A 15,440-nucleotide genomic window follows, 5' to 3' on the forward strand; every position below is an offset into this window, starting at 1 on the left:
TCAAATGATGCCAACAAAAAATTGAATTTTTTGATGAATCGATGATAAAATTCAGCCTTGGGGCTCTGTGCGGCACGCGTACTGCCCAGTGCGCCATACGCTGGGTATGCACCGCGCCAGTATAATATTAACACTGTGGCCGAGCTCCCAGTGCGCCACGCCACCTTGTGTGTGCGCCGCGCATTGTAAAATGACACCAATTTGCTTGGAAAACCAGGGGTAGGGTCTTAGTGGAGGTTTTTAGGGGGTTTCCTCGATTGAACATTCACCCTACTTAAGTGAAGCCAGAGGGAAGCTGCAATGATTCCCCGTCTATTGATTTTCTTCTAAAGTATCTTCAACACTGTGTGAATATGGATTGGAATTTGCCTTCCCATCACCTTTTGAAGAAAAGGTACATTTGTTGAGCTCTCTTTCCAAGTCATTCAGAGAAACTATTCACCTCACTTAAATTGGTTTCTAATTTCCTCAATTCATCCTCACGCTTTTAAAATTTGGTCCCAAGTCGCTTCAAATCATTCTCCCATTTCGTCATCTTCACTCATACAAGTCTCAATGTACAACCTAACTTCATTCACCATAGTTTGATTACGTATCTGTGATTGACTTGTTGTGCTCTCATCGTGAGCATGATAGATTGCTCCATCATCGAAAGTTTGATCTGGAACATTAACAATCTCCAGCCGTGGATTTGGAAGAATATCAACCTTAATATGCACAAAGAGCTCGGTATGCCAGGAATGGAAAGCTTTAAATTGCAACAGTCTAATGTCTTCTGGAAGCATAATTTTGGGCATCGTACCTTTCCTTGACTGAATTTGTATTGAACAGAATTCAGAGGATACAAATCAACTGTCGACGTATGCTAGAAACCATCCATTTTGGGAGTCACTTTCAAATGTACCATCATACTTTGACCTCCTTTCAGACTAAAAGCCTCCTCAGATAAAACCACTGAAGAAGCAGCAAAATCATATATGTTCCCCTCTTCATCGATGCTATGATTAGATAGTGCAATTTCAGATCCAATTTCTTTTTCTCTATGATGACCAACACCAACGTTCTCCGACATCATTTCAGGAATGAAATCACATATGAGGGAAACTGCAGATATATCAATAGGGATATGAAGAGGGCTTCTTAAACTCAAGCTCGACATTTATAGCCTCTCCAGCAATACAAATATTGCTATCTTTTCCTTTCAAAGATTTGGAAGAAGACCTTGCTGCAGAATCTAACCAGTTACTTGATGTCGGGGATGTCGATGAAACTAATCTTTCCTCCAAATATTGCCATGTCCTTTCTGGTAAAAGAACAGCTCCAGCAGAGGCATATGTGCGGTGATCCTCAAAACGAATTCTCAGTGATGTCATTTTTAATGGCAAGCAACTTCAATTTGAACATTTCATCTTTTTTACCAACACTCTCAAAAACACGCAGGAAATCTCCCAGAAACATTTCCTGAGTTACAGCTGATTTATGCCTATATGCAAGTAATCTCATTAAATGTTGAATGGCCAGTTCTAACTTCCCGATACAGCATACCATCTTCCAAGATTAAAGTGGACATGGTCTCTGATATAATTCCATCCATCGCCTTCAAATACAGGAAGAACACACATATATGCTCTAATGGCATGTTTCCGCTGTCCACATATAGTGTAGCTATTTCCTGCAAGGACAAGATGGAATCCAAATTTCCTGAGCATGCGTGGATTTGCACGCAGATAAAAATGGGCTGGCTTCTCCAGCAATATACCTGCACATAAGCTTGGTTCCTCACTAGAGATACGAAAGTAGACATTGGCAGCCTTCTTGAATTGCCCCCTAGCTTTGTGCAATTCCGACCACCAAAGTTCACATCTTGTGGCATATCTCTGACCCGAGGCACCTATTTTCTGATAAGTTGTAAAAGCCGTTTTCATGGAATACTCTGCTTCCTTTCTTGATTGATCCAGCATAAATAGTGAAAGTCCAATCATTTCCTGAACACCAGCATAATGCTTCCAAGCCTTGTCAATCTTGTAGTCACTGGATAACAATCGATAATTTGAAAGAGCAAGTTCATAATCACGCGACATAAAGGCATAGTCTCCCAAAATTCTGATCTGAGACTCTATCGAACTAAATGTGTAGATGGACCCATTCGAAACATTAGTAGTATCATCCTTCCCCTTATGCCACCAAAGGTTTTTTAAATTGATTTTTCAACCCCTTCCTTGTTGCTGAAACCTGTTGATTCAAGGAGCGTATTTTCTGCTCCATGTATGGGATAATATTCTTTACAGGAAATTCTTGCATGAATTCATTAATCTGTTCCAAGTCATTTCTATTGAAACAGCGGCCTAGAACATGGTCAGATGATGAATTATCAAAGATGATGAAACAAAAGGAGTCGAGATATCTTCTGGTAAGATCTCTTCATTTGATTGTCAAGAATTAATACATAGCAGCCTACAATCATGTGGTCCAAAAGTTCCCTTCATTTCCAATAGTATTTCATTTTCTTTGTCTGCAGGTCCATCTTCAATAAAGGAAAACTGGTACTGTATTGAGTAAATGAATTTTCTTGTACTTAATGTTGTCTAGGGGCTTTCAGTCATACACTTGTTGATATGAGATATAACTAGGTTAGCTTTGAAAAATCCCGCTCCAACCCCTGTAGATCTTGCTTTGTCTCTTTGTGCTAATGATGTTCTGTCTGTTTGTACTTTTGCAGGGATAGGGGCTGCTGAACCTAGCGAGATGGGCAGGGCTGACTGAAGAGCTATAAAACCTTATCAACCATGTAGTGAACGAAAATAATTTCTTCTTTAAAACAGAGTTTTGAAGAAGAACTGTCCTTCAGCATTATTAATAATGTGGATCTTGAAGTGAAACCTTATTGAAGCTCTCTTTGGCCTACAGGCATTAGTGAACACTTCTGGAGACAAAACCCTGGACTCAAGGATTAAAATGACCCTTTTTGACCAAACTGGTATTTGATGACTGCAAATGACGAGAAATGAACCTTGGTGAATTTGACTCTGACAGAGGACTGACAAGACTGAGTCTAACATTGGCTCCAATTGGGATGGCAGCTGCCACTCCGTGGAGGTGCCAAGAACTGCAGATCTTTGGGTGAGCAAACAGTGCCTTCGTCCATTGGGCTATGGAGTCCATTATTCCGACAAACCAACATGACTCAATTTATTTACTGAAACTTGACTCAAACCGACTCATTTGTAAATCTCAAATGACTGAAAAAACTGACTCGACAAACTGTACTTAAAAACACTGAGACCTGAACTTAAAACTTAAAGCTGGGTGGCAGTACCTGGCCACCCGTGTTACTTACAAGACAATATATCCTCAAACTATATCAAAATGCCAATGCAACCATTCAAGAAGATGGCTTCTTGACTGATTCTTCCTATCATATCTTCTGGTCAACAATACAAACTGATCACTGGGCATCCAAAAACATAGTTGACCATGATCTCCTTCATCACTGAACACTACAACAATCACCTTCACTGCTGACTGCAGTAAATCTGCCATTGGATCATGAAAAACATGAAGATTTTCTTCCTGCTGAAGAAACAAGGTGTCCTTTGTCTCGAGGGAACCTGTAGATGAGAATATCTCTTCTTGGAAAAACATTTCAGTACATGAAACATATGAAGAAGAATCTGAATGGAAATCCTGAATGCTTTGATCTTCTGCGGTGTAAATGTATTGTAGGTTATCTTCATATGATATGATAGCCAGGATTTCATGTTCCTTATTACATTCATTAATCATAATAAAAGCATCTTCGAATGATTGTTGAAGCGCACAAATGACATTTCTACCATCTACTAAAGATTCATCCAAAGGAACCTTTTCACTTACTTGAACGAAGGTATCCTCTTGTTGTTCATGAATTGACTGGATTACCTTGGTAGGAAGGCTGTGTTCTGATGAGATGAGGGTAGTTAGGCTTGTAACTCTGTCTTCTTCATTTGAGGCAGCCTCAATAATGCAATTCTCTTCTATGAGATCCAGAACAACATATTTTTCCTCATCACAATCCGTCTCTCGATCTGGTTTATCATCATCATTTTCCTGCGTACCCTCATTTATTTCAACCAGATCTGAAATAGGACTTCCTTTTTCATCATTTTCAGTCATATGAAAATCTTTAACCTGCTGATTTTGATCCTGCTGCAAAGTTTCCTCTAAGAGTTCTGTAGACTGCTGAAACGGATTTTCATACAATGCTTCCATGATTTCTTCGTCCATAAAATTATCATCCTCATAGTATTTTTCAAGGCTCTCAATAAAACCATAAGCATGCTTGCAACAATCCTAAACTAAATTTAATGATGGATAAGATTCTTTATACTTCTCAAAGAATATCAAATGAAAATCCTTTAGACAATAAATGGAAGCAGGTGGCAAGCTTTCATACCAAGATCAGGCTTCGTCTTCTAGAGTAGCCATAAACATTTTCATCAAACAGTCTTCAGGAAAATTGATCTTTAATCTATGCACATGAATGTGAAATTTCACTAGATGAAGGGCAGCGTCATTACCTTCCACATTTCTAAACACAGGAAAATTCTTTGACCAATCTACCTTGGGCATTTTATTTGGAAAACCTGGGATGTGATCTCGGCTCATGGGAGCATATCTTCTTACAATTCGATCCATTTTGAAAATCTTACCTCTACTGATCTCTCTGTAGTGGAGTCACCATGAAGGATTGATTGATGGATTCTTCAGTGAATGGAGTCACCAGGTGAATGATTTCAGCCGTCTTCTTATGTCTGATCGTTGTTCACCATCAACGATCAGCTCTGAACTTGAGATATGTCCTGGGGCAAGACAATCTACAAGTAAACTTTGTCCCCAGCGGAGTCGCCACTATATTAGTGCTTGAATCTCCCTTAGGCTGAAGGAAGGCGAGGTTCAAGGCAACATCAAACCAAGCTCAGCCTCGTAGCTAGCCCTACGAGGACATGAGAGGGCTCTCTCCAGTCAATCTCGATAAAATGAGCAATAGGGTGCGAGATGACTTAAAATGGGAACTGATTTTAGGCTAGTAAATAGATAAGAAAGGGTATTTTGATAAATGACTAGGTTTTCTGGGCTGCATGGGACAAGGAATAGCTTGAACAGAGAAATAGAATCAAAGACACAGATTATATCCTGAGGCAAGATAGGCAAGAGATTTAACATCAAATTTGAAACACTGTGGAGTGGGTGAACTGTTGAGAGGTTGACAAGGGCATAGAAGATGAATCCTTGTCAAACAGAAGAAAACATTAAATATGAACACTTTCCCAAGACAGAGCAATAAATTGGATTCTACCTTTCTCACTTAAAAGTATTCATTTAGAAATGATTATGAATGAAATGGAAACATAACCAAGCTACATATGAAACAAAGGAAGAGACAAATGTTAAATGCACACCACAAGAATCTCAGGGACCAGAGCTGTATCTTTTCATTAAATCCCTGTCAAAACTGTACAGTGGAGTTTCCCTTCACAACTCTCCCACTGTTTTCCAGAACTCAGAACCATTTACACATAATTTTCATATAATAAATAGACTCAGGAATGGGAAAACAAATCGATAAAAAATAGGGAGCTGGAACACCAATGGAAGAAGATAGGAAGAGAGCTATCCATCTGTGCTGGCGACAGAAGAGTGTTACATTATCCCATTTGAAATCACTGATGACCAGTTGGAAAGGCGTACACTATAACTGTATACCCTTTGAATCATAACTACAGTCCAAAAATAGGAAATCGAATCCTATTTCTTTGCTGTGGTAGGCATTTTCCGTTTAATTTGGCTTTTGGCTTTCCACCTTACGCTGGCCCTGTGCCTTTTTCACCACTTGGTTTTCGACCTTTTCACCTTCCTTCGTCCTCAACATTGATCATCCGTTGTATCTGTCGTTTCATCATTTGATCCTGCAACCAATTCATCACCTTCTGACGCATCAAATTCATCCACTGAATCATCATCCTCCTCAGTCGTCAAGAGTCTCTCACTCATTCCATTTTCCGAGTTTGTAAAATCTGTTTCATCATCATCAATGTCAATGTTATCTGGGTCTAACCTATTCTGAAAAGCCCATCGACGTAGTACAAACACATTGAAATAGTAACTAACCAGCTCCTTTTTGCTTCTTGATGGAAAGGCCACAGATAGATAATTCCAAAAATTCTTGTTTGATGATATGGGATTCATATTCACAAGATCCTGAAAGGTTTTTTCCTCCTCTTTTGTCCATTTTTCTGACACACTTTCACCCATGTCATGAAATCCCCATTAATAGAATGCTTCTCCACTCAGCTTCACTCAGTTTTAGGTACTCGGCTTCATGCAAATTTCAGCTTTAAATTTGTATTATATCAAAATAAAAACTAACATTCACGTGCTGGTTTCCAGAAAGAGGAAGGTGGGTTGTTGTAACAACGATCAACGATTCTCCCTGCAATCGTTGTTCTCCTACGGTGCCACGGCAGATGGGCTCTTCACACATCCTTTCAGAGCTCTCTAGTTTGCCTCACATTGGAGCTTTTGGTTACTAGTTAAGATGATGTTGGTCGTCCATTGCTCTGAATTCACGTTGCAGAATTGTAATGTCCCTGTGTGATGACTCCTTGAAAATATCATATTGGTCGATGGACCGGCTAACATTACGAGGCATGCTGGTTTTGAATTGGATATCACTGAGACTTGGAATTTCAAACCTATATAGTGAGCTCTATTTTCCATTCTAGATTCATGCGAGCAGTCTCTCCACACATCCACGCAGTTTCGCTAGACAAGCATGTACAGTCAAGATCTCCATTGTCCATGCATAGTTGTATTCTCTCCCACAATAAGTTGATGAACATATTCTCTACACACATCAACTCTATTCTGAGCTCAAATTAACCCTGTCGAAGATTAGAATAGGCAGCGGATCAAATGATGCCGACAAAAAAATGAATTTTTTGATGAATCGATGATAAAATTCAGCCTTGGGGCTCTGTACAGCGTACGTACTACCTAGTGCGCCACGCACCAGGTATGCGCCGCACCAATGTAATATTAACACTATGGCCGGGCTCCCAGTGTGCCGCGCACCCTGAGTGCCCCGCGCCACCTTGTGTGTGCGCTGCGCACTGTAAAATGACACCAATTTTCTTGGAAAACCAGGGGTAGGGTCTTAGTGGAGGTTTTTAGGGGGTTTTCTCGATTGAACATTCACCCTACTTAAGTGAAGCCAGAGGGAAGCTGCAGTGATTCCTCGTCTATTGATTTTCTTCTAAAGTATCTTCAACACTATGTGAATATGGATTTGAATTTGCCTTCCCATCACCTTTAGAAGAAAAGGTACATTTGTTGAGCTCTCTTTCCAAGGCACTCAGAGAACCTATTCACTTCACTTAAATTGGTTTCTAATTTCCTCAATTCATCCTCACGCTTTCAAACTTTGGTCCCAAGTCACTTCAAATCATTCTCCCATTTCGTCATCTTCACTCATACAAGTCTCAATGTAAAACCTGACTTCATTCACCATAGTTTGATTACTTATTTGTGATTGACCTGCTGTGCTCTCATCGTGAGCATGACAGATTGCTCCATCATCGAAAGTTTGATCCGGAACACTAACAATCTCTAGCCGTGGATTTGAAAGAATATCAACCTTAATATGCACAAAGAGCTCGGTATGCCAGGAATGGAAAGCTTTAAATTGCAACAGTTTAATGTCTTCTGGAAGCATAATTTTGGGCACCGTACCTTTCCCTGACTGAATTTGTATTGAACAGAACTCAGAGTATACAAATCAACTGTCAACATATGCTGGAAACCATCCATTTTAGGAGTCACTTTCAAATGTACCATCACACTTTGACCTCCTTTCGGACTAAAAGCCTCCTCAGATAAAACCAATGAAGAAGCACCACGATCATATGTGTTCCCCTCTTCATCGATGCTATGATTAGATAGTGCAATTTCAGATCCAATTTCTTTTTCTCCATGATGACCAACACCAACGTTCTCCGACATCATTTCAGGAATGAAATCACATATGAGGGAAACTGTAGATATATCAATAGGGATATGAAGAGGGCTTCTTAAACTCAAGCTCCACATTTATAACCTCTCCAACGATACAACTATTGCTATCTTTTCCTTTCAAAGATTTGGAAGAAGACCTTGCTGCAGAATCTAACCAGTTACTTAATGTTGGGGATGTCGATGAAACTAATCTTTCCTCCAAATATTGCCATGTCCTTTCTAGTAAAAGAACAGCTCCAGCAGAGGCATATGCGCGGTGATCCTCAAAACGAATTCTCAGTGATGTCATATTTAATGGCAGGTAACTTCAGTTTGAACATTTCATCTTTTTTACCAACACTCTCAAAAACACGCAGGAAATCTCCCAGAAACATTTCCTGAGTTTTAGCTAATTTATCACTATATGCAAGTAATCTCATTAAATGTTGAATGGCCAGTTCTGACTTCCCAATACAGCATACCATCTTCCAAGATTAAAGTGGACATGGTCTCTAAAATAATTCCATCCATCGCCTTAAAATATAGGAAGAGCACACATATATGCTCTAATGGCATGTTTCTGCTGTCCACATATAGTGTAGCGATTTCCTGCACGGACAAGATGGAATCCAAATTTCCTGAGCATGCGTGGATTTGCACGTAGATAACAATAGGCTGCCTGCTCCAGCAATATACCTACGCGTAAGCTTGGTTCCTCACTAGAGATACAGAAGTAGACATTGGCAGCCTCCTTGAATTGCCCCCTAGCTTTGTGCAATTCCGACCACCAAAGTGCACATCTTGTGGCATATCTCTGACCTGAGGCACCTATTTTCTGATAAGTTGTAAAAGTCGTTTCCATGGAATACTCTGCTTCCTTTCTTGATTGATCCAGCATAAATAGTGAAAGTCCAATCATTTCCTGAACACCAGCATAACGCTTCCAAGCCTTGTCAATCTTGTAGTCACTGGATAACAATCGATAATTTGAAAGAGCAAGTTCATAATCACGCAACATAAAGGCATAGTCTCCCAAAATTCTGATCTGAGACTCTATCGAACTAAATGTGTAGATGGACCCATTCGAAACATTAGGAGTATCATCCTTCCCCTTATGCCACCAAAAGTTTTTTAAACTGATTTTTCAACCCCTTCCTTGTTGCTGAAACCTGTTGACTCAAGGAGAATATTTTCTGCTCCATGTATGGGATAATATTCTTTACAGAAAATTCTTGCATGAATTCATTAATCTGTTCCAAGTCATTTCTATTGAAACAGCGGCCTAGAACATGGTCAGATGATGAAACAAAAGGAGTCTAGATATCTTCTAGTAAGATCTCTTCATTTGATTGTGAAGAATTAATACATAGTAGCCTACAATCATGTGGTCCAAAAGTTCCCTTCTTTTCCAATAGTATTTCATTTGCTTTGTTTGCAGGTCCATCTTCAATAAAGGAAAACTGGTACTGTATTGAGTAAATGAATTTTCTCCTACTTAATGTTGTCTAGGGGCTTTCAGTGATACACTTGTTGATATGAGATATAACTAGATTAGCTTTGAAAAATCCCGCTCCAACCCCTGTAGATCTTGCTTTGTCTCTTTGTGTTGATGATGTTCTGTCTGTTTGTGCTTTTGCAGGGATAGGGGCTGCTGAACCTAGCAAGATGGGCAGGGCTGCCTGAAGAGCTGTAAAACCTTATCAACCATGTATTGAACGAATTTAATAATTTCTTCTTTAAAACAGAGTTTTGAAGAAGAACTATCCTTCAGCATTATTAATAATGTGGATCTTGAAGTGAAACCTTATTGAAGCTCTCTTTGGCCTACAGGCGTTAGTGAACACTTCTGGAGACAAAACCCTAGACTCAAGGATTAAAATGACCCTTTTTGACCAAACTGGTATTTGATGACTGCAAATGACGCGAAATGAACCTTGGTGAATTTGACTCTGACAGAGGACTGACAAGACTAAGTCTAACAATTGTGCCAAATATTTCCTTGAAGGTTGAATACTAAGTTACTAAGGTGTTATTTTATATGGTGACTTTAATTTGTTTATACAGGTCATCTGGCCACATTGTAGCCACTATCGCTCAACCAAAGAAAAATTCTTCATGTTTCTAGTTGTTCTGGGGAAGAATGGCTTTAACATTGTTGATATTGAGGTATATGTAATATCAATCCTTTATAGTATACTTTAATTTATATTCTAGTTTTCATCCTCTTTCATGCCTTACACTCTACATTCTAGGTTCTTTTGTTTTCAGAAAAGGAACTCAATATTGATGGTAAGCAGCAAGATTTGAAGAAAGAGGAGAACACTAACACTGGAGCAACAAATGCAAAAAGAGAGAGAGAAGAGAACCAATCTAGTGGTACACTTAAAGCCAATATCCCGCATAAGACACAGGCATAGAGACTGCTGTTCAAGTCTTCATAGTTGGTGAATTCACCTGCAATGACTTGAAAATACAATGATAATGTTTTATAGTGATGAAACAACATTTCATGTGTAAATTGTAGTCTAGCCAATGTTAAGTTGGAAACTCGTATTTTAATACTCGACATTTCATATAATATATCATTTGTGGTTGAAATTATTTATAGTTGCACTTGATCTTGTTCAGTATTTTAACTAACATATGTAATTTTTAATTTTCATATTAGATGAACCAATTCACACTTTATGATGTTTTTTTAGTTTAGTCACAAAATCATACTAATTAATCTATGTTGATTAATAATGAACACATAAAATCAATCTAAAATGACTAAATTAGTTGTTTATAATGATTATTAATGAAAATAAATTAAATGAATATATACTACTAAATTAGTCGTTTATATAATGAATATGAAACTACCAAAAAAATATAAATGGCTACTACAAATGATTAATTTTTCATTAGAAATGACAACTAAATTTTGCATATATGTGACTATTAGTAGCTAATTTACAATACCATATAACACAACCAACATTTTTGTCATATTTCTTTGGTCATTAATTGGTTTTCTTAGATGATCATATAGTAATATATTGTTAGAAATTATTTATTATAGAGCAATGGAACACATAAAATATTACAGAAATATAAACATAGAAAATGCATAAAACAAGAGAGACACAAATATACGTGGTTCACCCAGTTTGGGCTACGTCCACGGAGAAATAGCCAGTCCTTCTTTTTATATTATCCAGCAAACTAAAGAGATACACCCTACAACAGATCTACTGTAACTTCCTCTTCCTTCTCAATCTCCGCTCTCTTCCTCACTGAGAATACAGATATCCATAGATGCAATACAATTCCCTCATATATAGCAAGGGGTTGCCTTCTAGGGCAAAAAAACCTAAATTAAACATAACTTCTACTGTCAGATCTCTGCCTAATTTAAGGCCCAGATTGACTATGAAATTACAACATTTTGAACTGGGGTCCAATGCGGTGATACCTTTGAATACAGAAGATAATCAGGCTCCACACCCAACAATCTACCACTTGGAGATTGATTATAGTAACTCCACCGCTGCTTCATTTGCTAGACAATGACTCCACTTTGGATCTAGACGCTTCTCATCTTCTTCATAATACTTGAAGACAAATTGAAACTCAGCAGATTCTCAGTTTCTCCCTAGTTACAACTTTTGTTAACATATCTGCAGGATTCTGGCTAGTGTGTATCTTTTCCAGCTTCAACTATCCATCTTCCAATGCCAACCGTATGAAATGGTACTTGAGCTGTATATGCTTTGTCTTGGAATAAAATGTAGAGTTCTTTGCAAGATGTATGGAACTCTGGCTGTCACTGTATAACCTGCCCAACTCATGCTTCATACCCAATTCATCCAGAAACCTGTATAACCAAATCATTTCTTTACTAGCCTCTGTAGCAGCAACATACTCTGCTTCTGTTGTTGAGAGTGCAACAACACTTTGTACTTTTGAGACCCAACTGACAGTTGTTCCACCTACAGTAAATACATACCCTGTTGTGCTCCTCTTGTTATCTCTGTCACCCACCATATTTGCATCAACATATACCTATAGAGAAATGTTTGAACCACCAAAGCATAATGCTTGATTTGTGGTACCTCTCAAATACCTGAGAATCCACTTCACTGCCATCCAATGTTCTTTTCATGGATTGTTTATGTACCTACTTATAACTCCCACTGCATGTGCAATATCAGGCCTTGTGCAGACCATTGCATACAATAAGCTTCCAACTACTGATGCATATGGAACTTTAGACATATAATCCATGTCTTCTTGGGTCTTTGGGCACATCTCCTTACTAAGTTTGAAATGGCTAGCAACAGGTGTACTAACTAGTTTTGCATTGTGCATATTAAATCTTTTCAACACCTTTTGTTTGTACTCATTCTAAGACAATGTTAATTTGCGATTTTTTCTGTCTCTAGTTATTCTCATACCAAGGATTTGTTTTGCAGCTCCCAAATCCTTCATTGCAAATGAATTTGCCAATTTTCTTTTGAGCACATTTATTTCCTATATGTTAGACCCTGAAACAAGCATGTCATCTACATATAATAAAAATATAATATAGCTGCCATCATTTTGCTTTTTCAGATAAACACAATGATTAGAGTGACATCTAGTATAACCTTGTTCAGACATAAACTTGTCAAATTTTAGATACCACTACCTTGGAACCTATTTTAAGCCATACAAGCTCTTCTTCAACCTACAAACTAGTTTCTCCTTCCATTTTACCTCATATCCTTGTGGCTGCTGCATATATATCTCCTCCTCCAAATCCCCATGGAGAAAGGTTGTCTTTACATCTAACTGCCCAAGATGAAAATCTTCAACTACTACTAGACTTAAAATAGTTATGATTGAAGTCATTTTAACAACAAGAGAAAATATTTCATCACAGTCTATACCCTTTTTCTATGGAAACCCTTTTACCAAAAGTCTAGCTTTATACCTTTTTCTACCTTCATTTTCTTCCTTTAACGTGTAAACCCATTTATTCTATAATGTTGTTTTACCTACAGGCAACCTGACTAAGTCCCAAGTCTGGTTATGTGCTAAGGAGTCCATCTCTTCTTTCATGGCTTGCTCCCACTTATTTCTGGTTTCTACTTGCACTGCTTCTTCATAACATTCTGGTTCACTAGAATCAGTCAACAATACATAATATAATGAAGGAAAATATCATTTAGGGGGTCTAGTTATCCTAGTATATCTTCTAACACCACTTTTAGGTGTTTGAAGTGCTTGTTGCTATTGTGGCTGTTGTTCTGGCTCTTGATCATTATGATTTTCAGGTGCCATCACTTTTCTTGTGATATCGTCAAGCACTGTGTATTCTCTGTTTTCTTTTTCCTATTTCTTTTCCTATGGCTGATCCTTATACAAAACCTTTTCATTGAAAATGGCATCTCTTCTCCTAATGATTTTATGTTTTTCATAATCATAAAAGCAATGACCAAAATCATTAACACCATATCCAATAAAGGCACATTTCTTTGATTTTGCCTCAAGCTTTGTTCTATTATGTTTATTAATATGGACAAAGGCTTCACAACCAAAAGTCTTTAAAAAATAGTAGTTTACGTTTTTACCTATTCATGCTTCCTCTGGAATACCACCACCCAAGGAACTTGAAGGTCATGCACCTTGCACACTCCATGATTGTCCTGTTCATCCTTTCTGACACACCATTTCCTTGTGGTGTTCCTGGAATTGTCTTCTCTCTACAAATTCCATTCTCTGAATAGAACCTATCAAACTCTTTAGTACAATATTCACCTGCATTGTCTGATCTGAGACACTTCAACCTTTTTCTATCTCATTTTCAAGCAAAGCATTCCATTTCTTGAAAGTACCAAATACATCAGACTTATTTCGAATACAATAAATCCAGGTTTTTCTGGTTGCATCATCAATAAAAGTAACATAAAAACGAGAGCCACCAAGAGATGATACCTGAGCAGGTCCCCATACATATGTATGCACAAGCTCTAATTTTTTGTTCTTCTTTTCTTTCCCACCTCTAAGGAATCTGACTCTCTTCTATTTTCCATAAACACAATTCTCACAAAATTTTAAATCAACATGCTTCAAACCTGGCAACAAATTTCTTGAGTGAAGAATCTACATCACCTTCTCACTCATGTGCTCAAGCCTATGATGCCATAATGTCGTATCTTCTTCTGTAGAGGTTAAAACATTAACATAATTAGAAATACCATTGCATAAATACAATGTACCAACATTTTCTCCTTTTTCTGTTACCAGGGATCTTTTTGTGACCTTCCAGGTTTTATCTGTGAAAATAGTTATGCAACCTCCACCTCCCAGCTGCCTTGTTGAAATCATATTTTTCTTCAGATCTGGAACATGCCTTACCTCCTTCAATAGCCACTAATTTTACAGGGTTTATCATCACCCAATCGAACCTGTCCAAAATCTCCTTGAACATAATCATAAATTTTTTTCCTATCAGGTGTGCCACGAAATGAGGCCCCTGAATCTACCACCCAGGCATCAATAATATTTTTTGATGAAAGAATCAAAGCATCTTGCAACACATCACCTATTACATTCGCTTCATGCTTAGTTTCTTGTTGCGCATCTCCTTCTTTTCCCTTCCGAGACTTGCAGTCTTTCTTTAGGTGTCCTTTCTTCCAACATTTCTAGCACACTATCCCCGATCTAGACATGGATCTTCCTTTTCTTGACTTACTGCGTTATCCTGGTCTCTTTCATCTTTCCATTTTTCTTCCCCTAATCTTTGCGGTGAAAGCATTACCTGATGTCTCACTGGAGCTTTTCTATCGCATTTCCTTGCTAAGGATTGCACTGACAACATCATCATACTTTAAAGTACTAGATCCAGAGATAGAGTTACTTATGGCCATAACTAAACCATTCCAACTTTCTGGCAATGAGCATAGAAATAACAGAGCCCTAACTCATCATCAAAAGTTACCCCTACAGAACGTAACTGACTTGTATCTGTATTAAAATCGTTTAAATGGTCTACAACAGATCCACCTTTTGACATCTTCATATCAAATAAACATTTCATAATAAATAACTTATTTGTGGCTGAGGGTTTTTCATATAGCTTGGCCAATGTCGACATTAAACCCTTTGTCGTTGTTTCCTTTGAAATATTAAATGCCACCGACGTTGCTAGGTACAGCCGTATTGTTCAGAGTGCCTTTCTGTCGAGAATATTCCATTTTGCGTCTGTCATACTCATCGGCTTCTTTGTATTTCTGCTCAATGGTAGGTACAGATCTCTCTAATACAGATAATATTCCATCTGCATCTTCCACAGCTGGTAGTTTTGGCCATTGAATTTTTCGACCCTAAACCAACCATCTTCCGCCATTACTCCCACTCGAACTAGGAATCATTTTCTCCTGCGA

General features: G+C 38.1%; 2 pseudogenes; both read right to left on the reverse strand.

Moving 5' to 3' along the window:
* Positions 1-865: 865 nt before the first annotated feature.
* Positions 866-6,291, reverse strand: LOC149212933 (uncharacterized; annotated as a pseudogene).
* Positions 6,292-7,480: 1,189 nt separating this feature from the next.
* LOC149212934 (uncharacterized) overlaps positions 7,481-15,440 on the reverse strand; it is a 64,941-nt pseudogene continuing 56,981 nt past the window's right edge.

This window comes from Pinus tabuliformis, chromosome 1_1, assembly GCF_031772625.1.
Source record: "Pinus tabuliformis cultivar Carrire ecotype Pingquan chromosome 1_1, CPIR1, whole genome shotgun sequence".
NCBI classification, from domain to species: domain Eukaryota; kingdom Viridiplantae; phylum Streptophyta; class Pinopsida; order Pinales; family Pinaceae; genus Pinus; species Pinus tabuliformis.